This window comes from Phoca vitulina, unplaced genomic scaffold (genome assembly GCF_004348235.1).
Source record: "Phoca vitulina isolate PV1807 unplaced genomic scaffold, GSC_HSeal_1.0 scaffold8, whole genome shotgun sequence".
NCBI lineage: Eukaryota > Metazoa > Chordata > Mammalia > Carnivora > Phocidae > Phoca > Phoca vitulina.
In genome coordinates, this window is record NW_022589711.1 from 9,939,526 (window position 1) to 9,964,434 (window position 24,909).

Sequence of the window (24,909 nt, forward strand, 5' to 3'; positions counted from 1 at the left end):
TGATTGTCAAACTCTTATTTCTGAATAAACTCAGGAATATTCAGGAAGTGATTACATCCACAAAACAAGAAAACAATGCTATGAAAAAGGAATAATTAGAAAACAAGAGCATGTTTGTGGAGATTAAAATTATGACTAAATTTAAAATTATAGCCAAAATTAAAAATGAAGACTGTTCAGTAGGCTTACAGAGAAAACAGCCCCGACTGGAATGGTGGATTGCTCTGGTAGTGTAGTTTCCACTGATGGATACAAGAGTAAATTTATTTGACAAAGAATGTGGCGGGAATACTCCTTCCTAATGGCCATTATGTTATCCAGGCATCCACCTCTCACCAGCAGGTCTCAGATGAAGGTGATCCCAAATCCTTGCTACAGGTGCTTAAACCAACCTCCACACATCATTTCCCTGGTACATTCATTGGTTCCAACGGTAATGATTATCTGAAGATGTCTCAATCAGACTGAAGGGAAGAATTTATGTGGTTAGGTTGGGGAAGTTCCTCTCACTATTGTTAAAATTGAAACAAGGATCCATAATTACCACCAGCAGCCATTTTGCCTCATTAGAAGGAAGCAGTTCTTAGCTGAAGGACACCAAGGGATGTCAGAATTAAGAGGCAGGAAGAATACCGTGCTTGATGACATCTGTGAGTAGATTGTCCGCTGGATTTCTATCCATATGACATAATGTATTTACTTACTGCTCAAGACAGTGTGAATCAAGGTTTGTTGAGATTTGCCAACAAAAACTGCATAACTCCAGGGTCACTACTTAATTTAGAATACAGATACCCTTGGAATTGTGCGCCCTCTGTCAACTCTACCTACAGTATTAAAGTCAAGATGAAGGCAGGTACGAGAGATTTGGGTGGTCCCAATCAAGGTCTAGAAATACAATGTGATCATGGAGTAATCTCAGATAAGAAGACATCCCCAGATGTTGAAGTATTCCTGTATAACTCCAGTGTTTTCCAGAGAACAGAAAGCCCCTTGCAAGGAAAGCTAGGAAATAAATGAGGTTCTTCTATTTTGCCAGAACCTGAAGCAGCAGTGAGGACTTGAGGACCAAAGAACATGCCAAGATTTGCGTTGGAGACAAGAATGTGTGTGTGTGTGTGTGTGTGTGTGTGTGTGTGTGTGCGCGTGTGTATGGTGTAGCAGAAAAGATGGATAATATTTCATCCAGGTATTTCATGATACTCTGCTAGGACTTTCTCAGTTCTCCTCTACTAATCTCCATCATTACAGAACCCAACTAAATTTAAAATCATCACGTCATCAGTAAATTATCTCTGACACAGGAGGCCTGAATTCAAACCAAATAAAGTGAAGTTAGTTCATGCTCTTGAATCAAGCATGTTCCATGATGTGCGCACGTGTGTGTAAAAAGACTGATTTTAATAAGATGCTCACAGGTGCATTCACAAACATACATGCACATATTTTAAAAATGTTTCTAACAAAAAATGATTTCACAAGCATACTCTCATCCTGAGTAAAGTGTATTTTAAGGAGAATTTATTTTTCTCCCTCATAGTTGTTAATTTTTTGAATTTTGAGTCAAGTCTAGATAGCAACACAAAGGCCTAAAAGCCTGTATTTACTCACTTCCTTATTTAAGTTCAGGAAAGAGCATAATATACTTATATATGGAGTTGAACCCAGTCAAGTCAGTTCTTAGACTTATTAGGGCATGACGCTGTTGACACAAGGCTAAGTGTAAGCCTTGACCCTTGCACTTTCGCTGTGACCTCAGGGACTAGACCCAAGCATCTCATGGCAACCTTTACAACTTGAATGATGTCAGATCAAGGCTGCTATGTTTTTTAAAGGATCAGTTAGCCCAAATGAAATTTATTTACTTTGCCTGTTGTTATTAATTCCTCTGAGTTTTTTTTTCTTTCAGAAACTCCAGTCAAATCTATTCTACTTCTGTAAAAACAAAATGTTCTCTAAATTCTTTAAAGTTTACATCTAAAATCTGTTAAGCCAAAATGTTTTTTCCCACAAAACCCTGTCATATTTTGACAGAAATTCAAACCAAAGCAAAAGCTATAAGTAAAAAGTGTTAAATATTAAAGGAGAAGAGAGTGACTAATTTATTACATATTAGGACTTTTTTTTTTTTTAATGTCCAGGGCATTATAGTTTCCAGCACTTACCTTAAGTTCCATGGAGCAGCCTTAAAATATCTAGTCTTTTAAGCAAAATTGGTCCACGTAAGTGTCAGACTTCATTTCTAAATCTGTCTTTAAGATGGATGTAAATACTAAACACAGCTTTGAAAGGAAGCTTTAGCCTTCTAATCCCATTCCTGGGTCATAATAAGCAACCTTCTGCCCTCAACCTCCCTTCTTTAACTGAATGAAATCCAGTCTCCAAGATTTAAACCCAACTAGTGAAAAGGAAAAGGCTATATCAAATTACCTAAAGTACTTACTGGGAGAAATGGAGAGAAATGGAAGCATTTGGGGGTAGCTGGATCTATTAAAAACAGTCAGTGGAGAGAAAAAGGCAATTTTCCCTTCTAAGAGTGTGCTAGTGTATTTTATGGTGGTAAACTGCCTTCTTTATGTAAAAGATAGTAAATCTGTTGATGCCATTTGTTAGGATAGTCTTATCTCAACAAAGGCCATGCATTCAGGGTCTAAAGTTTTTGCATCTCAGCAATGTTAAACAGAGCTTTAAAAAGAACTTGAAATTCAAAATACCGAGTAAATGGGTTCACACAGCACGAATTTTATTGGAGACCAACCTAATTTTCACATTTTCCTCTCTATAACAAGCAAGTCATTTGTTCTCTACACTCATAATGGAAAGAAAACAAGAGTTTCTTTGTTTGTGTACATTAACTCGATGCTGTAAAAGTCATTCAGTCAAGCTTCACTATACTTTCACCCTTAAACCTTAACCTGGCTTGGAACAATATTTGTAGCCTCTAAAATTACACTGGTTGAACCCAGACGGAGTTAATCACCCTTCACTGTCTCAGTGAAAAGTATAATGACCTACCATTTAATGTGAAACCATTAAAATGCTAGAAGGGGCAAGAATTCACATTGTGTGTTTATAAATACCTCACAGACATGAATCCATACATTCAAGCTACCAGGACACTTTTCATATGGCACTTGTTTAGAGAACCAGATGGAAAATAATGGCTGCTGTGCGCTGAAACCCAGAAGTGTCTATTCTGTTGTCTTATATAGGGCGCCTTATACTTTTAATACTGACATAAATTATTTCATTTGTAACTAAAAGGAGACAATCCAAATCAGAGTTGGGTGACTGATGATATTATTTTCTTTCCCTGACTACCGTTGCTTCCTACGCAAAGCAAATCCGTAAGTGAGATCTTTCATTTCTACCTTTGGATTTCTATTCCAAATCCTTCCTTCAAGTCTGCTACGTGGCACAAGTCCAGGGGGCACTGTTCCTGTCACATGCGGGGTCTGCACTCCAGGGGCTGGTCATTCAGGTCAGCGTGAACGACGCAACTGAAACTACAGCAGAGGCCGAGACCACTTCCCTTCATCGCCCTGGTACCACCTCAGAGGGAGCCACCACCCACCCCCACCTCAGCATCCTCTTAAATGTTCTCCCTGTTTCCACCCTTGTCTCTGTAACCTATCCTTCCAGAGCATGCTGAATAATCCTTTCACTTTTTACAGCAGAGCATGGTATTCTTGTGCTTGCTACCATCTTAATTCACTTGAAATAAAAAAGTCCTTCCTAGGCCGTTCAAGTCCCTAAATGAGAGAATGAAAAGTGACAAGTAATTCATTAATAGGACAAGGAGGGCTGGGCAGTAAGATCTGAGCATACACAGTATGAGTGAAGGATCCCAGCAAACCCGGGAGACTGCCTACAGGGGTCGTTCCCATCAGCTCCAAGGGACAGCTTCCACATGTGAGGGAGAATCTAAAGTTATCAGATCATCTAGTTTCTCAGGAGAAGCTAGACATCTGGGTTTTTAAAGAAACCTCAATTTTTAAATGTTGCTTGAAATTTTTAAAACAATATGAAAAAAAACCAAATACCTCTGCAAATTGGCATAGGAGGCTGTTGGGTGATGACACTTGACAACAATCTCCATTTATCACCGTACTTGGACAAACAGACCCTTCTGTTCCTCTAATTCACCAAGTTTTTCCTATCTCAACCTTAGCATTCACTTACCCCATTGTTTTTTGCGTTCATTCTTATCCCTTGAATCTGAACTCAAATGTCTCCCCCTCAAATCTTTCCCTGACTATTCTAGCTAATGTAAGTCCTCCCCACAAATCACTACCACATCAGCCTGTTCGATTTTTCTTATAGCACATCATCCCCATGGAAGAGGACTTGACCAGTTCCCACTAGTAAATTTAGACTGTAAGCAATGACTTTCTTGATGTATTAATAAAACCTACTTTCAGTAAAAATCAACACAGAATATGCTCAGCTGACCCAGTAACTAACACACACACCTCCACACAAACATTCACAAAACTTTCAAGCTTCATTACTTCATAAATGCATATTGGCAGGATGACGGGTTGTTGTTTGTTCACTAAATATCTACAATAGTTTTTTGTAATAGAGAAAAAAATACTATGTGTGGGTATACACAGACATTTGTATGTTTCTATGTGTATTATTTGTATAGAAATAGGTTAACATGCAAAAAGATACTAATCTACCTCAATGCAGTTTGGCCAGATGGACTCTTTTTGAGGAAAATTTCATGTAGATATAAAGCAGTGGTTCTCAATTTGAGGCAATGTCCTCTAAGAGGCATGGCAATATCTGGAGACGTTTTTGTCAGAACTAGGGGGATGCTACTGACAGCCAGCAATACAGGCCAAAGAGGCTGCTAAACATCCTACAAGGCACAAGACAGCCACCAAAAGAAAGAATCATCTGGCCCAAAATGTTCTTGGTGCCAAGCTTAAGAAAAACTGATTGATACAGAGTCTTCTCTTTCCCTCATTCAAACTTTGCCAAAATAAAGAAATAGCCATCCCACATTTTTGTCTTAGGGGAGGTAGGGAATAATTTTAAATGTGTTCCTCAACATCACTGTGAATTAATTAATTTAAAAAGTTTGATTTAAAAAAAAAAGAAGAAAGTTTGATTGTTTCTCTGAGCGCATGTAATTCTGTAAGGGACCCCCCCTAAAACAAAACAAAACAAAACAAAAATCCTGTTGTGTTGTTTTGATTATGGTATGTACCTAGTACAACACCTGGTCCATTCTAAGCCTTGAATAAGTGAACAAATGAATCTAATAGCACTGATTTATTATTTTATGCTTCACGTTGGCCAAGTCTCTAAATGTTTATTAAATAAATGAAGCAAACAAAGTTGACGTATAAGACACTGTGTTGGGTTCTAGGCTTATGTACATCAAGAAGAAAGTCTCCTAGCCCTCAAATTATTCAAAATCTGACTATGGAAACAAACAGACAATATGGCACAACATAATTTATAGTCTTAGAGTAAAGACATACACACTATTATAGCAATGCATGGAAGGGCCAATTCACCTGGACTTGAAGAATTGGGTGACAGGATGGAGGGGACAGGAGTCCAAAATGCCCTCCTAGACAGGATGTCTGATCTGCCTCAGATGTGTTGAGTACTAATTAGGTAGAAGAGTAGGAGGAAGAAACAGCATTTTGAAAGATGAGACAAGAGAAGTGGGAAAGAGCAAGTCATTTAGCAGTGCTGGTGTAAGTGGCCGGTTTCTCTTTGGAAATAAGAGGAGGGACACATGAAGGACTATGTATGTGAACATAAATGAATTTCTGTCTTAGTACATTGGGCTAGATCTCTCTGTTTCCTTCCTACTTGGAGATTCCATGTGCCTAAAATTTCTTCAATCATGTCCTTAAACATCTTTCTTCATAACCTGTTTTTGCCACACTTATTTACAGAAAGTCTCTTTGAACCTATATACAATGATCACAAATTAACACTTTAAATTCAAAAGTAGAAAAGCTTATAATTCCGACGATCAAAACTTATCTAAGATCAAATCGGCGTTCATGCAACATTGGGTCCTCTGGACTAGGGCTTTGTCCGAATCATTGTTTTACATTTCCAGTGTTTATCCCAAATAATGTTACATAGTGATTACTCAGCAGATATTTGTAGAATTGAATCATAACTTGAATCTACTCCAGACCCCGTGTTTTTTTCTAAATCAATAGCACATATTGAAATTGCAATGTACTTTCAAAGCATAAACATGTTTAAAATTGAGGTGGATGCAGCTAAAACTGACTCAGAAACAACCATTTCCTTTAATTCTCCCTTCTTTAATAATACATGCCTCTAATCTTAGGTACAGGCCCATATTATTGTAATCAAAATAGTAATAATAATAGTAACAAAAGCAGGCAAGGTGAACTTATTTTAGGTCCTGCCCTCTGTCTCCCTCTTTACCAACCCCAAGCCTCTCACTGGAGAAACTTCTTATCACTTCCACTAAAATGTTTACCAAAGTTTTATCTCTAAATAATTCTCTTATAATCCAGATGGAATTTTTCAGCATTTCAGGCACTGCAGAATGCTCATGTGGACAACCCACTGGCATCATAAACTCAACCTATGAAAGGAGAAGTCATAGCATTTCTTCTGCACATATTGTTCAGCCATTATTATTGAAGTTCCTGTTGCTCGTGGAGTCCCTCCATCTTGCATATATTCTATCGAGTCTATCTATTCATTCTACCATCCAAAAGCTCTTTATCTTTCCTTTTGTTTTATTTCCATCAACACTGTATTTATTCATCATCTCTCCCCTTTATTGATAGTCTTCTAAGTCTTCTCATTGCCTGTGGTATACCGCCTGTTCAATCCATCATCCATGCCACTGGTTGAGAGATCTTTCTAACCCACCCACGTTTTTCCCTACCTGAAAAACTTTCCTGGTTTTCCTTTGCCACATAATGAACTTCATTACAGTGAGCATGGAGGAAAAGAACCTTTATATTCTGACCACAGGTTTATCCTCAGGAGTACCCAATCAGTAAGCAATTCCAAACAATTTCCCGTTCCTCAGTATCCCACACAATTTCTCTTCTCTTTGCCTATACATATGTGTTTCTTCTGTTTCATCTGATGGGCAAACAAGCAGAGGAAAGGATATCTTCAATATTTACTTAATATATTCTTCAAATATTCCCTGACCCTGGTAGGAAGAACATTTTTCCTTCTTGTACATATATATATATTTTTTTCTAATTGTTCATGTACCTTCCTCAATTGCCAGGCAATGTGAATTTTGCGTGTAGGGACCATAACTAAATTAATCTTCATATCACCAATGCCTGCAAGCCTCTCACCTATGGCAAGTACCCAGTAAGAAGTTATTTTGAATGGTAAATATCTTAAAGAATAGGAGAACATTACATGGTGTGTTTTATGCCCATCTTCTTATGAGTGAGTTTCAGTAAGGTACCAGGAAGTTTTTCTAAGTTTCTTTTTTTAATAACCTGAGGTTCTTGAATTCTCTAGATGTTTCCCTACAATCTCAATTATAGAGCTTACCCACTGTAACTATGTTTAACTGTTCCTAAAAGAAACAGTTAAACATTTAAATCTCTCTCCTTAACAATATTCAAGGCAAACCTAAACACTCTTAAGTTCTTTACTATTACATTTATGGAAAAAATATTAGTTAAAAATAGTTAAAATATTAAATAACATAGTCTCATTTATCTTTCCTTTGTGGGAGGATGTATTATTTTTTTTCACTAGATACACTTTATATTTTTAGAATGCTAAAATGATCAGTTTAGACTGTTCATTCAACAAATATTTACCGAGTACCCACGATGTGCTATGTGCGTGGCAACTACTGAGGATAGCTAATTCTTTAAAACAGGCATGGATCATCCCTCACAGAGATGTGAGACTATGGTAAAAAGCAGAATTTAAATAATGATGGACACTAATTAATAGTGAGGTTGACACAGTGCTTTGAGTAAGAGTATGTAGTGCCTTTAAGAGAGTCTGAGAGTAAGGAAAAAAAAAATTAAAAAGTGACCAGGAGCACATCGCAAGCAAGCAAGCTGTGACAGGCATACTGGAACTCCTAGCCTGGGATTAAATACAGAGAACAGTGTAAAGGCAGACGTGCCACACTCAAACTGATAGCAATATTACAAAATAGACTGTTCCTTTGGCCATGCAACCTTGAGTCGATAACTTTCCCTACCCTCTCCAAAGTTCTTCTGATATTAGTATCATTAATTAGTACTTAATCAGCATTAAGTACCACTACTCCAATATTCTGCTGCTTTTCCAGAAAATACAATCCCCCAAGAAGAGATAAAATGAAGTAACATTCATAAGATTTTCGTGTATTGGGGCGCCTGGGTGGCTCAGTTGGTTAAGCGACTGCCTTCGGCTCAGGTCATGATCCTGGAGTCCCTGGATCGAGTCCCGCATCGGGCTCCCTGCTCAGCGGGGAGTCTGCTTCTCCCTCTGACCCTCCCCCCTCTCATGTGCTCTCTCTCATTCTCTCTCTCTCAAATAAATAAATAAAATCTTTAAAAAAAAAAAAAAAGATTTTCGTGTATTAAGACTTGAAAGTAAAAGTTCTATACGCAAATTTGATCTCTTTTGAGATTAAAATGACGTCTTTAGTGAATAAGAAGTACTGTCATTTATAACTTGTCTCCATCAATAGGCACACAATTTCATCTCATCTTATTAAAACACACACACACACATACACACACTAGATCTCAGAATCAGTATTGTTTTGAACTCTGAGTTAATTTCCGTATCACCTATTTGGACTTTAAACTTCTACCACTTATTAAATATTTCTTCTGAGAAAAATAATAACTTTTTTCCATTTTGATCTCAGAATGCTTCAAGGTAGATATCATTACTATCCTCAATTCACAGATGAGAAACTAAGGCTTAAAAAACTGAAGTGAGGGGCACCTGGGTGGCTCAGTCGTTAAGCGTCTGCCTTCGGCTCAGGTCATGATCCCAGGGTCCGGGGATCGAGTCCCGCATCGGGCTCTCCCTGCTCGGCGGGAAGCCTGCTTCTCCCTCTCCCACTCCCCCTGCTTGTGTTCCCTCTCTCGCTGTCTCTCTGTCAAAAAAGAAATAAAATCTTTAAAAAAAAAACAAAAAACTGAAGTGATATAACCAACTTCACATACTGCACTAATGTATTACCTACACATTCTTATTTTGTGTTGTTGATGCTCTGGCATCTGGAGTCTTGCTCACTGCGGGTCAGGGCCTCTCCCAGGGCTAGTCAATTCCTAGGGACGGCAAACACTCGCTGAAGAGCACACCTTTCAAATACAAACCCATCTATCCAGAGCCCACACACGGAGCCACCTCTTCTCTCTGGCTCTTATCACCCCAAGTCCAGGCACTGAACAACTAGGGACCTCCCTGCGGCTCACAGCCTGCTGAAATGATTGAAACTATCCAACCTTCAATCTGTTTGCCTCTCATACCCTGCCTCACTCCTCATTTCCCATGAAAACCACAACAAAAGGCTTTTGCCCCAGCTATCCTCTCCCTCCTTCTGCCCCCCATCCAAACCTGCTGTTTCCCTGTGTGGCCCTGCATGGCATCCTGTGTTTCCTGTTTCTTTGAAACTGTGAGTAAAAACTTCATGACAGTCATTACCATGTCTGCATGTCTTGCTATTCCTCATGACAATAAATCCCAGGTACATTTTCAAACAGCCAGTGATAGTACCAAGATTAGAGCACCACCGGCCAGACACACAGAATGTGATGAGTAATTATTGATTAAATAAATGAATTCCTCTGGAGGTTGAAATCTTACTCACCATATTATTCCACAAAAGACACATTTTCCTAAACCTATGTCCATGACTCATCTAAAAATCAGCTTCTCTGTACTTTAGTGGTTTGGTTTCTTGAAGAAAGAACTTAAGTATAAAGAAGGGAGCTAGATACAATGTTTCTAGACTCAGAGAACATGTTTAACATGTGAGAGGTTTGTTACTGGTACTTCTTTACCTTCCCTTCCAGTTCCACTCTCCCTGGCTGGCACCTATATTACTCCAGGATCCCAGTGGCCTCATCCTTCTCCATCCTTGGCACTTCCCAATGTGTCACCATCCGACCCAACCCACCTGCCAAATGAAAACTTCCATTCCCCTAGTGCTAAAAGCTGAACTCCAAGGAAAAGAGGACCTATAATCTGATTAAAATAATTCACAGTAAATTGCAAATCTCTTAATCCTCTTAGAGGCATTAACATTTTTTTAAGTTTGGGGGGGTCGGGTGAAACAACCGGCCATAACCTATAATTGTTGGCATTTTTGTACAGCGTAAACAATAATATCTTTGGCTATATTCAGACAGAAATGGCTATCACATTGGCATGGCAGTCTGCCCAGAAATCTGTCTCCATCCTGTCAAATTAACCCTGAATTTTCTCTTAAGAACCTTCACTTTTTCTGCTTTTGTTTGTTTGTTGCTTTTTGAATCTCTGGCAAGAGGTCTTAAGGTTTGGATTCTCTATAGGGGATAACATTTATGTTTCTGGTTTGTAACTCAGGGTCTATCCCAAGCAACTATCATAAAGTAGTTCCTTTAAAAGAAAAAAACAAATCTTGATAAAGACTACCAATCAGCAAAATAATACTAAAAGCAACACAATAATCCATACTTAAATAGATGTTAGAACATGCCAAACACCGTTTTGAACACTTCACATAAATTAACTTAATTAACCTTCACAGCATCCCTTATGGAGTAGCTATCAAATTTTTTTCCATTTTACTGATAAGGAAACCAAAAAGTGAGATGTATAACCCACTGAAGAGACATGGCTGGTCTGAAGCTCATACCCTTGCAATCATTACATGTTACTAAGAGGTGCAATGACCAGAAAAAACTCACTGATAAATAATCCAGTTCATTGTATTATTCCTGGGCTAAAAACTACAGAACTGAAATTCTGGAAGTGGCCTAAATATCAACTGTTTCAATTCCTGTACTTTCGAGATGAAGAAACCACTCAAATCTAGCATGGTAAAAAGCTCAGTAGTGGCAAATTCAAAGCCAGCAACAACCATGTCTGAATCCAAGGCATGTTTTTTCCCTCACCATTCTACAGCCAGTCCACAGAAAAATCATAGGAAAATCCATAAACTTCAAACAAAGGTAGACATCCAAAGTCCTACCCAACCCATTTTGTAGAATCCAATAAATATATAACTATTGAGAGCCCCTCATTTATACATCACTTTCAAATTTGGTGCTTTATAACATTTCTACCACAAGATGTTCCAGAAAACTTTTGCCTTTTTTTTTTTTTTTTTAAAATAAACACTGGGATGAAGATTTGTGGTATTTGGTAATTCTGGTGTTTCTTCTTTCCAAATGTTCACTTCTCTGTTTCTAGAAGAATAAAACTTTACCCAAGAATAAGGAGTATTGATCCCTTTTATAACTCCTGTCAAAGCAAAGTAATTTATGTACTGAATCACTTGGTAATTTACTGAATGTGCTAGTTGTGATAGTTAATTGGACATATACCCTCCTAGTTGGAAAGGAAACCTAGACAAGTAAATGCAATACAGTATGATTGCCAACAAGGTCGCATACTCTTTTATAGGGTGCTGGAGATATAGATATGGAAAACATCAAATCTACGTTGGGTGGATGGGAGGGGTAGCTAAGGCTTCCTGGAGGAGGAGACACCTGTATTGATTCATCAGGAAAAACAGGAATTGGAATGGAAGCAGGGGAGGAAGAAGGACAGAAAGGAATGGCTCTAGACAGAGCATTCCCTGATAGAGGGAGAGCATCTAGAAAAGCCAGAGTAGTAAGAGGCTATTCACCGGCTGAAGCTGGCTCACAGGCAGGGAACTCTAATTAGGCAGATGTACCATATGATCACATCAATAATACCAATAATACCAATACACCTTAAGCACAGAGTACTTCCTCGTGAGAAAATAAATCAAACATAACGGTTCTGTGGTTCACAAAGAAGGGAGAGAGAGTCTTTATTCAGAAGGAAATAGGGAAATGAAATAGAGTTACAGTCGAGGGCAATAAAGATCAACCAGACTTAGGCAAATTAATTAATATATTCTCGTTACATTCTTCTAAATGCTGCAGTTATCAACTATAGAAATAACCTCCATATAGGCATGGAACTCATGGCTACCCTTTTAGGTGATGAAGAATCTACTATTGACAAGCCATTTTGTCAGAGGATCAAATAATGCTCATCTTTAAACATGCCTCCTATGGACAATGAACTGCTGGTGATGGTTTCCAGCTTCAAATGAATCAGCACTCCTTGCCCAGGGCACATTACTGCTTCTGACCTCTTCCCCTGCCCGTGCCTTGACCTTCTCCCACTCAGAAGTTATTCCCTGCCTTGTGCCTGTGAGCATCTCATATTATTTGTGAGCTGTGACTCCAGAATTTAGCATGAGGAGGGCTGCCCCGATAGATGTCTAACATGAGCAATACTCCTAATGATCCCCAATGGGACTCTGCCATATTCTTCCAACTGGATGAGTCGTTTGAACAGAAAGAAATCCCACGCACCTTAGAGTAAAACATAATGAAAAATAGACAATTTCTACATAAGGGAACATTTTACTTAGATTTGGTAAGAAATTATCAGGTTTTTTTAAAGAGTTAACAAAAGTTTCTTCACACTATTTAGGCTTGCAGTATATCTGGAACACGTGAGGAAATTCTACCATGGCCTAAAGAAATCCTCCAAATGTTATTTTAGAAACATTTATGAATTATGCACAAGGTCTCCTCACAGAAATGCTAGATATACTCTTGAAAACTGTGCATAAGTCAATGTTTTGTAAATTAAATAACATTTTTCATTGACAAATTATCTCAGAGATGTTTCAATCTCACTTCTGGCTAATATTCAATTGGCAATGATAACTGACCCTTGAGATTAAGCTTCTCTCTTGACGATATTTCTGTCAAGTAGCTAATGACCTATAAACAATAAAACAAATAAGGAAACTAGATTTTTGAAAGAATCTTGCAATAAATTCTTGCAGAGGTTAAAAGCTCCTCTGCAATTCAACCACAGCCTAAATTTTCTTTATTTAATTTCTTCAAATTCCCTTACTGTATCTTCTCAACCTGTAATTCAAATGCAGCACAGTGGTGTGCCTCTTAATAGTAATCAGTAAACCTTTAGACTGTCTGTGTTGATAATTCCTCTTCGTATTCAAGGATATATTTATTTATTCAGTTCATCAGGGACTCTCAGCTCATCAAAGGGTTTGCCAGTTTGTTTTCTTTGTTTGTTAGCTTTAGGACAAAAGAATAAACATAAACAGTCAAACTGATCACTTTGTCTGGTTCAACAAATACGATTTGTAAAATGTAAATAGCTCTTAATAAAGGCAGAAGCTTTTGGTTAAATAAATAAGCAATTATGTAACCATTTAACTATAACAATACAGGAAGGAAGGCCAAACATCAGAAAAGTGAAAGCTTCTAAAACACCAAAGATAACAGAAAGTGAGGGTATCCTTATGTGTTTAGAGTAGGAATAAGCAGCAACAGATAGGACAGTCCTATGTAATACTGCAATCACAAACTATTGACCTGTGGGGTCACATGTGGGGTAGAGACATATTATTGTTATTGTTATTATTGTTATTGTTATTGTTATTATTATTAATTTAGTCTCAATTGCTCCCATTTATCAGTTAGGAGATTTTACTTAAAAATATGTTTTTACGCCTTCTCTTGAAAACTCTGGACGTCTGTCTATACTGGGCCCATATCTCTCCGTGGCAGCATCCAGCCAACCATCCCTGAGACCTAACTCAGGCCCTTCCTTACAAGACCTGAGGAGGCATTTCCGTTTGCAACCATCACAAATATTAGCAGAGAAGAAAAAACAGAATCTCACAAATTCTATCTTGTTTTTCTTCCCCGCCAAGAATTGTAACTTCAGACCAGGAAGAGCAATTCTAAGTTGGTTCAGTGGGAAATCAGGGAGGGGAGATTAAGTATCTAGCTTCTTAACACGTTTTAAATCTCCTGATACAGTAAAGCATCACATCCCAGAAATGCCGAGAGAACTTTTAGATAAAATGAAAGATTTATTAGAAGAGTGGGAAAAAGTTAAAAACTATCCACATTTTTAACTACAAAAAAAGGTACGTTCTTCAAATTTCATGTTATACTTTAGGGCATGAACAAAATAGTTAATAAAAACAATAACAACAAAAACAATACAACCAAGGGAAATGACTCTTCAGCAAGTGAGGAAAATTGGAAGAAACTGTACCTGAAGAGCAGGTTTAAAAAGAACATAACAGTCTTCAAATACTGAAACAGTTTCATGTAGAACCTAAACTAGATTTACCATGGATAGCTTTGGAGGATAAAAACCAGGGCCAGTAAAACAGGGAATGAAGTTGGGCTTCAGATTAATATGAGAAAAATGTTTATAAGAATTATAAATGGAATCTTCTAGACTATGGGGAGATAGGTCCTGTCACAGAAAGTAAAGAGAGTAGGATAAAGACCATGCATTCTGGGTACTGCAGACAAGACATATGCATTGGGAGGAAGTTAATGTTCTAATGATTCTCTGACAGGTTAATAACAATAATACACACAGTATTGTATCTAAATCTATTCATCTGTACATGGCTATCCATAGGAAAATGCCAAAAAATAAATGTCTTAATTTCCAAGAATTCAATCATCAAATTTACATTTATCTTATACTTCTTCTTCACTTGGTAGCTTTTTATGATCCAAACATAGGCTCCCCGAGCAGTCACACAAACCTCTATTAAATTACCTATATGGTAATCAACCATTCATCATCAATTTCATAAGTGTAAGGAATAAGCTTTTTTTTTTATTAAAGATTTTTTTTTTATTTATTCATTTGAGAGAGAATGAGAGAGAGAGAGAGCATGAGAGGGGGGAGGGTCAGAGGGAGAAGCAGACTCCCTGCCGAGCAGGGAGCCCGACGCGGGACTCGATCCTGGGACTCCAGGATCATGACCTGAGCCGAAGGCAGTCGCTTAACCAACTGAGCCACCCAGGTGCCCCAAGAATAAGCTTTTTTTTAATACTTTGTTGTCTAGTAAGGTTGATTAAATAAATGAAACAAATGTATGGAATTACTACATAGTAAAATATGACATTATCATAAGTGAAAATCTATACTAATGCACTGTTGTGAAATTTACCTCTTCAAATAGATTATGTCGGTTTTTCAGATCACACTCCTGGAGGCACCTCTCAAACACTTCTCTTTACCTAACAAGATATTCCATTCTTTCTCTCAACATTCTCTGGGAATCCACTTATTACAAGAAGTTTTCCCTAACCTAGTAAATCCCCTTGACCTATCAGTTCCCAGAAGGCATTTCTTCCTTCTCTCACCATATCAAACATCTTTCATTCATATACTGCTAACAATTCACTGACATGATGTAACATTCTTTTCCCTATTTATATGTTCACAACCCAGATCTTTTATTAAAAGCTCTTATACATTATCGGGTACGTCTGACACATTCTTTAAAGCATCTAATAGCAACAAAAGTTGACAGCTGGTTAATAATAATTTTTGATTGTCATCAAGATTGATAGTGAGTAGTTTACTGAGGATTAAAGGATGTTATTAAGCCCCACTAATAACAAACAAATAGCATTATCAAACACAAATGAATGGCAAACTGCAAAGCAATGAGTATATAGAAATAAATTTATTATAAAAACTATATTTTAAGACAAAGAGTAAAACCTTAGGGCTAAGACCCCAACTCCCATATAAAGGAAGGTTTTGAATATGATACCATTTTGATTAGTGGTGCAGAGTAAGGAACCAGGAAAAGCTTCAATCTTCCCTTAAGCCTTATGTAAAGTAACAACCTATGGAAATAACGAAGAGTATAAATGTACCTGTCATCTACACATTTGGAAATAACTCTGGAAGACCAGTGAGTTCAACTGAGAAAACCATACCTTAGAAATTATAGAACAACCTTAGTCAGACATACGTATTTAAAAGAGTAAGAAAAAGTAAAATAACAACATTTTAAAAATCAACTACATTGTTTCTGAAAAGCTACTGATTACAGTACTGTTTTTGATAGGTTTCACTCACAGATATCATCTTAACCAATGCCACATTCTTTGTTTTCTATAAAACTTGTCATCTAAGAAGGATATACCTTTAAAAGAATAGTAATCACAGGTTCTAACTAAGCTTCTGCTTAATGCATTTTTATTATCCGTATTATCTGTATTAACTTATCTGTAAGAACTTATCAAATAACCATCTATTTTCAAATTCAAAAAACAAAAATTCAACACCAGTTCCTTAGAAAAGTTAAATCTCAATGATAGTTTTTTTTTTTTCCTATGGATAAGGAAATTTCTATTCACTTAGACAATTGAGCTATCACAAAACTTACTCGGTTTTTACTACCTCAAAATTTTTTTAAAGATTTTATTTATTTATTTTGTCAGAGAGAAAGAGCACAAGCAGGGGGAGTTGCAGGCAGAGGGAGAAGCAGGCTCTCCACTGAGCAAGGAGCCCAATGCAGGGCTCGATCTCAGGACCCTGAGATCATGAGCTGAGCCAAAGGCAGACGCTTAACTGACTGAGCCACCCAGGCATCCCTTACTACCTCAAATTTACTTCACAATGGAAAAGCACTGAATTCCACCGAGCCAAGTTATGGGGCCGGAGCTACAAGTTTCTATGTTCTGTGCTGTATTATACCAGGATGCATTCTTTGTTATGGGTTATCATGTGACAAGCAGAAGAGAGGAACAGGCAATCAGATAGACCAGAAAAATCTAAAATCTAAAAAAGAACTAAAATAGCGGGCGCCTGGGTGGCTCAGTTGGTTAAGCGACTGCCTTCGGCTCAGGTCATGATCCTGGAGTCCCGGGATCGAGTCCCGCATCGGGCTCCCTGCTCAGCAGGGAGTCTGCTTCTCCCTCTCCCGCTCCCCCCTCTTGTGCTCTCTCTCTCTCTCACTCTCTCTCTCAAATAAATAAATAAAATCTTTAAAAAAAAAAAAAAAAAAAAAAGAACTAAAATAGCTTGGCCACACAATCTACCATAATCTTGCATCACAAAAAGCATCACACACACAAAAACTTGATAGTCTTATTATATATACATTTTATACCAGTTCATCTACAATCATTTTCCTTTAAAGGGAATAGTGCAGTGTGTCTGTACAATGGTGAAGAACAAAAATTCTGGGATCAGACATGCTGGTTTCAAATCCTCACTCTACTGAACTAGCTGATTGACCACAGTCAAGAAACCAACTTTTCCAAATCTCATTTTCCATATTGATAAACAGGGATGATGGCAATGCATTCATTCACTTTGCTGGGGGGCAGATAGTAAACACTTTATAAATATAAGGATTTACAATTATTATTATTATTATTATTATTATTATTATTGATCCCTAGTCCTTCAGGTTCAGTGTATGGAACTTAGCCTATACTGCATCAATTCATCATTTAATTAAGTAATTGCTTCATTTTTTTCCTCATCAGGATGTGTATATATATAGATAGATAGATAGATAGATATAAATATATATATACTTAATAACCACGTATATTTAAAACATGTTAAATATGTCAACATGTCAAATGGAAAATGGTGAAAGGATAATTTCGAATATGAAATCCTAGGAAATGATGAGCTCCTCAGATTGAATGACCCAATAGGAGAAAAGCCCAAAGGATGCAGTGTATTTCATGTTCCCTCTGGCCACACTAAGCCTAACTAAAAACTGCCCTCATGATGCTTCTATCCCACCCTAATGCACTGAGATGAAGAGCAATGATGTTGTCAGCGGATGACCCCCCTCTCTGCGTAGTACCCAGGTGAAGGCTCTGACTCTCTCCTACTTTCCTTCTACATATTTGGGTTTGGGCAATATATTACTAAGTTCATTAATTTAAACAGCTTCTAGTTCCAAACTTGGTACAAGATTGCTAAGGAAATTTTCACTTCTCTTCAAATATGAGGGAGGAATACCAATGAGTTTCTCTTCCGCAGCCTGTACCAGCCAGTTCACTTTGTTCAGAAAACTTGCTAACTGAATGGGGTACACACACTAAAATGACTTCCCCCAACTAAAGTCGCTTAAGCTACCCAGAGGTGTGTAGTTAACACATACAAATGTGCCTTAACTCACTTCGTTACAGGAGTAAGTACCATTTTAGTGAAGTTTCAGAGTAATAAAGACTGCCTTTTAAAGCATGCCTGAGTAAACAAAATCCACTTTAGATCTCTAAAACTAAAAAAGTATACATTTTCTAATTCGTTTATATAGGAAAGGGATCGCAGGCAGACACTTTCAGCCAAACTAAGGGTTAGTACATCATTGGAAAAGTGGAAAAGACATCACGAGCTAAAACAAAAAATATAATTAGTATACAGGTTATTTAAATTTGGAGATAAATTATGAGACTGAGTATATCTCATTAGCGCCATATGATGCCAAATGATCTTGAAACAGACATGTGGGGCCTGATTCTCTTATCCTTTAGCCCCATTTTCCTTTCGAACTCTACCTGGGATTGCTAATAACACAAAAGGGCCTCAGTCACGTCAGAGGGGAGAAGCTAAAACAGGACCTCTGTTTCCTCTTCTGCTAACATCCAGGAATGAGTTTACCAAGTTGATGTATTTTTCCATAATCGTGCATAAAGTACGACCATACATAACATGCTACCAAGAACTTCATGGTCATATAAACACTGTACTGTTATGCCTAATGAAATTTTAAGTTAAATCAAGAGATAACATTTACCTAAGATGATTTTTAAAGTACTAAATGGTCACATGTGACAATTTTATTTCTCTTAAAATACTTTTCCTTGCATTAAAAGAAGCATAGACAAAGAAAGAAGAATCTACAGTGTTAGGGATACAAACTGGGTCTCTAACGGTCTCAAGTAGAGCCTCTTGCTGATAATTCTAGGGGAAAGTTCCAAGGACTCCGAGCTCCTGCCATGGCTGACTGTCGCTAAGCCGTCTTTGGTTCTCAGGCCATGTCCAGATAAGTTGAACACAGGCATAGGTGGCCCATACTTTGAACTTGATACTTTCTGAAATCCAATCAAGAGCATTTTGAGGAAGTGTAACCAGCAGCTGCTACTGCCAGAAGTGCTCTAAAAAAAAGCTTTCTAGTAAAAACAAAAAACAAACAAACAAACAAAAAACAAACTAAAAAATAGATTCCCCAAATACATGGTATTATTAGGAATCGAAGTGTATTCATTCTTATATGCTGCATACAAATCAACCACTTGACATAAAAAGAACATATTCCCACTTAACAGAACCACACTGCTCTGTTGACATTTGCTTGTATCCATTGATGGTGCTTTTAACGCTTCATTTAAGTGTCAAACTAGGTGACAGGCATTAAGCTTATAGAGTATTCCGCACCAAACCAGCGGCTGAAGAACACTTTCTACAGTTGTTTACCTTCTATGCATTCTCCCCTAAATAATAAGATAAATTAATCAAATAAAATAAACAGATATTCTTTTTCAGCTCTAAGCCATGGGCAGCTGTGAACACTGCAGAGGTACTTCTCTCAGTGAATGAAATCAGAAAGATATGCACAGTCAAGCTGTTCAAAATATTGTTGTATGGGTGGAACAACATTGTCATAAGATGTTCGGAAGCCAAGTAAAATCTCAGAAGTAAGGGAATCTGTAGCAGCCTGTTTTGGCTGAAGGGAAATGGACTGAGATCTCCCATGGAGCAAGCAACATGACACCTTCCAGTGTTAGAAATAGCCGTTTGGATGGTTTAAAAAAAAAAAAAAGGCAGAGAGAGAGAGAGAAAGGCAAGGAAGTGAAGATCAAAGCTATCTCCCTGTACACTACAGATAATCTTTTTTCTTCCTCTTCTTCAACAGCAAGATTGAAGGAAAGGGCTGAAGGTGGAGGGAGAAAGGGAAAAGGAAACCACGCTAACCCAGAATTGTAAAGAAAGGAGGCGGTCTTTGATCTCTACAGGATGGCCACTTTATTGGCTATGCATAAGCAGTTTCCAACCAGCTGATCAACCAGGTATTAATGCTCAATGATCATGATCCATTGAGCTCCATGATCAGTAACCATGAAGTGAGTCATCTGTGAACAGCAGTCAAGCAGAAGGCTCATCTACTACTAAATGACCGCCAGCCCATGCCCAACATAGAAGGGAAGAGCAACCCCGGGGGAAATGATTGTCTCTCCACAGGCTCTTCCTTGACGAATGCCAATTATTTGCCTTGGGACTCTGAGCAAAATCTTTCTTCTAGTGTGCATGAATGAGAATGGCATTCATTTTCCAAAATACGACTTGGAATCTATGTGCTTCTGCATCACGAGCAGTCACTCTTCTGACTTCTGTTCAGTCACTTCTTTTAAACATGCCCCCCAAACGCAGACATGATAAAGGCTATGTGTGAATCGGTTCAACGTAAAGAATTGATTGTCTTGCCTGGTGATCTAAAAATTTAAAGACCATTTACTTAATGGCAGGAAAAGAAATGCCTCCCTTCCAGATTTTCAAGTGTTCGAACCACCGTCATATTTAGGTGGATTTTTTTGGGTGAGTTTTAACATTAAAAAAAAAACTATTGAACCATCATCTTTCTTTTTTACATTTTTCATTTCTCTTTTTAACTGAGAGAGTACATGGTGGTTATGAGTTTTGGAATCAACTTGGTTCAAATCCTTGCTCTTCCACATCTCCTAACCTCTCCATAATGTAGTTTCCACAACTATAAAATAAGGATAAAGTAATATTTTATTTTTATTAATAACAGTGCCTATGTCATCAGGTTCTTATAAGCATTAATAAGATAAGGGTGAATATAAATGATAACATGTCTTCATAGCAATAGAACTAGTCATTGTAGACTTGGCAGTGCTTTTCATACGGTGTGTGGTCAGAGGGTGTGGTTAGATATGGCTGCTCTGTCTGCTCCCATTTCCCCTCTTCCCATATTTTAAAAGTAGCTTAATTCTGGATCTACTTCTACTCTACTTCTCTAGACTTCTGCTTGTTTCAATTTTTTGTCCTTTCTTATTACTAAATTTCTTAATTTATTCCACAGGTTACCTTAGGTCTAATTTTACTTTATTTACTTATTTTTAAGATTTTATTTATTTATTTGACACAAAGAGAGAGAGAGAGAGGCAGACAGGGAGAGGGAGAAGCAGACTCCCCACTGAGCAGGGAGCCCAATGCAGGGCTCAATCCCAGGACCCCGGGATCATGACCTGAGCCAAAGACAGACGCTTAATGACTGAGCCACCCAGGCATCCCTAGGTCTAATTTTAAGTTGAAGAACAACTTTGATTTCCTTTTATTTTCCTATAAGAAATCAAGCCTGCAAGGCAGTTATACTTTTAAGAAGTAAACATTTTTAAAAGGGCCAGAAATTAACATAGCATTACCTTAGCATCTTTTATTAACACGGATGACACATGAAGACTCAACTATTTTTGATCTTCACTGGCAAGCTGCCATTCCACGTTTCCTCCCCCATCTTATCCCTGTTACCAGCATTTTCAATTTTAGGTATCCACTCAATGTAAAATAAACAAACAACTGTCATTGTAGGTTTGAAATTTAGCATTCTATACCACGTTAACTCACAAAGGAATACTTCATCTGTCATGGTGAAGACTAAGGGAAAACTTCAGGTCATCTTTCTGTTCCAGATTTTAACCATAAATATCTTATGTGTTAGAGGGCCCATTATCAAGAAATAAGGATACTTAAAGATGTCACAGTATTCAGGTAAGTATATTCAAATGCCAAAAAGTTTATAAAGAAACTAATAAGAAATTGTTGGAATTACCAAAGGATCTTGTGTGGAGGTTTTGGGTGGGGGAAGACCAGAGACCCAGATAAGTGGCTTGCACAGTGAAACTTATCTAAAAAACATCCCTCTTCCCAAGAGGGAAAGATTCTCTCCCGCCCCCAAAAAAAGAAGGAAGAAAGATAGCACTGCAAATTTTTACTTCATGTGAAATTTGGATCTTACCCTAAATTTGAACTTTTTCTTCTTAAAATCAGGTTTTAGAAAATGGAGTTGAGGAGAGGAAGTCTATCAGGGAAGAATGTTTAGGATCAGTCCCTGAGAGATCACACAGATTCTTTTTCTTCAGTTCTACCCCAACTGCTCCACTTACCAAAAGTCTAGCTATCCACAGAAAAGAACACTCAGATACATAAACTCACTAGAGAAATTCACCTTAAAAAATGAGTTTCTGAATATCCATTTTTCCAAAATCTGTTTCCTAGAATAAGAACAGTTGTAGCATTCGATTAATAAATAAAAGTCTACAAAAAGCAAACACAAACTCAAAAAGAATATTTGATGTAAGTATGACATCAACACATCAAAATGGAGTTTTTAGTCTTTTTGAAGAAAACTATAAGACTCTATAAGACTTTAAATCTGGCATCCAGATTTAAAAAAAAAAAAAGAAGAAGAAAAGAAAGAAAAAAGAACTGACAACCAATAGATACTTTTACAGGTTAAATCTTGTTGAAGGTACCTTACCCCTCAGTACACTTTGATTTATTTAAGCTCACCACATTTCTCTTAAATACACTCCATTAACAAGTGATAGACTGTGATCTTAAGCTTGAGGCAAGATATGAAACACAATCTTTCAAGAACTTCATTCATTCCCTGTCCAGGTGTCTTGAGCACGCCCAACTCTAGTTACTTATCTGAGTTCTGTGAAGTTTTATTCAAATCAATAGTGTGGCTTTAGAACAGCACACTGTCAGGAAATCACCCCAGCAGCCCAGCAATTTGGCCTCCCAAGTTCAGATTCATAGCAGGAGTGAAAGTCATCAGAGGAATGATAAAGAGCTGCAGGTTAAATATGAGAAAGCACCTCACAAAGACGCCTCTGACCTGCAACCTGGTGAACGAAGCAGATAGACACCCCTGTGGGGAAAACTCACAAAGCTTTCAAAACTGTTTCATAATCATTAGTGACTTAAATGGAAAATTAAATTAGCAAAAGCAAAGCCAGAAATCAGTTAAGCTTTAAGATTAGAAATGCCTCCTGTCTATTTAAACTACAACTCGCAGACGCTAAGTAATCAAATTATTAAATCTGAAAGGATGGCACACACCCCCCACCCCGGATATTTCTCCAAGTAAAGACAGAATTTGCACACTGACGCGACCAGCCTTCAGTGATACCCTATTAGTGTGACCCTATCTTTAATCTACAGACGTGATAAAATGTCCCAACATATACAAACTCAGCTCAAACAGTGACTAATGATCATTAATCCCCCTATCTTCAGTAATCTGCCCCTCCAGTCATTTATCACACTGACACTTCACTTTACACATGTGAATAAACTTTAACTGAGAAGGTGAATCAACAAAAATCTCAAAGGTATCTGAAGCTGTAAATTAAACTAGGGGGAGACACAGCAAAGAGAGACAAATAGAGAGATCAGATCTTAATGTTTTTGATTTGCATCCATGGCTGGGCGTGGGGGTGGGGAAACTATTCAGTCCTTCAGATCTGCAAACTAGGGGGAAAAAAATCTACATTACAGAAAGGGCTGGAAGTAAGGAGAGGCAGTCCCAAAGAGTTGGTTTAATCTATTCATCCATTCCCTGCGAAATATATGAAAATTTCAGTTTTCTGTTCTCTTCAAAGGAATAACAATGTAATGAAGTTCTTAGTTTAGCTGCAAATGTTCCTTTTAGTCAGGAAGCATATTCAGTAGGCTAATTCTTTTACGGATCTGCTATCGTTTAGCTGATGTGCATTTTTTTTTTCTTTTTCATAGTTCATTAACTTAAGTAAAATCCTTGGCCAAAATATAAACCATACCCATGGACCGCAAAAAGCTAAAACCAACCTTTCAAAACTGTTTCATAATCATGAAAATTGAGTGACTCTAAGTTACAGGCCCTGATGCAACTTGAAGGTCAGTATTCGACTATAAAAAAATCCCCTGAGGTGTACTGTGTGTGTGTGTGTGTGTGTGTGTGTGTGCGCGCGCGCGCGTGTGTGTTAAGGCCTGAAATTGGAGCCTTGATTGAAACCAGAATCTACCAAAAGGAAAGAAAGAAAAGTTGAGTCGTGGCTCACCCTTAGTAAAAGTTTCTTAGGGAGTGTGAAGAAAACGATTTTAAGTGTATCCTCGTCAGAAGGACCTCATTGCAGCATCCTTCCAACACTTCATACAGAGAGTTTCTGTACCATTTAGTTAATCGCCCAAATCCTAAATTCAGCCTTGTTTTCCCTTGCCAAGGAAAATTCCCAGGCAACTAACTGTTCCGCTTCAGATAATTGCAACTGCCTGTTTTCCTTCTAAATCCAGCCAGGCAGAGTGGCTAGTTGATATCCCACCGTAAGGAGTTATTTCCTGAAGTTTCTTCAGAATCGAATTTAATTACAGACTTTGGTTACATAAAACAACTACTAATAACCCCTTGTACTCGGAAGAGGAGGGGCGAATTGAACGACCAGGTTCAGGAATCCTTGCGGGTCTCTTGGGCCCCAAGTTCCCCGGGCGCACATCTCCCTCTCCGAAAGAAGCGGCCGAAGGATGAAACTCATTTTGGCTCATCCTGAGGCCCCAAGCTCACCGCCAACCGCTCCCTCCTCCCACCCGTGAGCTCAGACCGTGCGTTTGCCCAGAGTGATCTGGGCGTGCCCTGAACTTGGCAAAAGGCCGAGGTCTGCGATGAGGCTTGGGGGTCTTGGGGGATGGGGGCAAAGGGCCGACCCAAAGTGCAAACTAAGAACCTTTTCGCTTAAAACTCCTACAGGGATCGAACCCCTTCAGCCTCAGAAGAGAGAGGTCGCAGAAATGCAGTTGGCGGGGGGGGGGGGGGGGGGGGGG

At 38.1% G+C, this 24,909-nt stretch overlaps 1 protein-coding gene across 10 annotated transcripts in view; it reads right to left on the reverse strand.

Annotated features, from left to right (window-relative positions):
* The window catches only part of ROBO1 (roundabout guidance receptor 1), a 1,119,036-nt gene that overhangs the window by 371,531 nt on the left and 722,596 nt on the right, over positions 1–24,909 (reverse strand). The gene's annotated exons all lie outside the window — the stretch shown is intronic.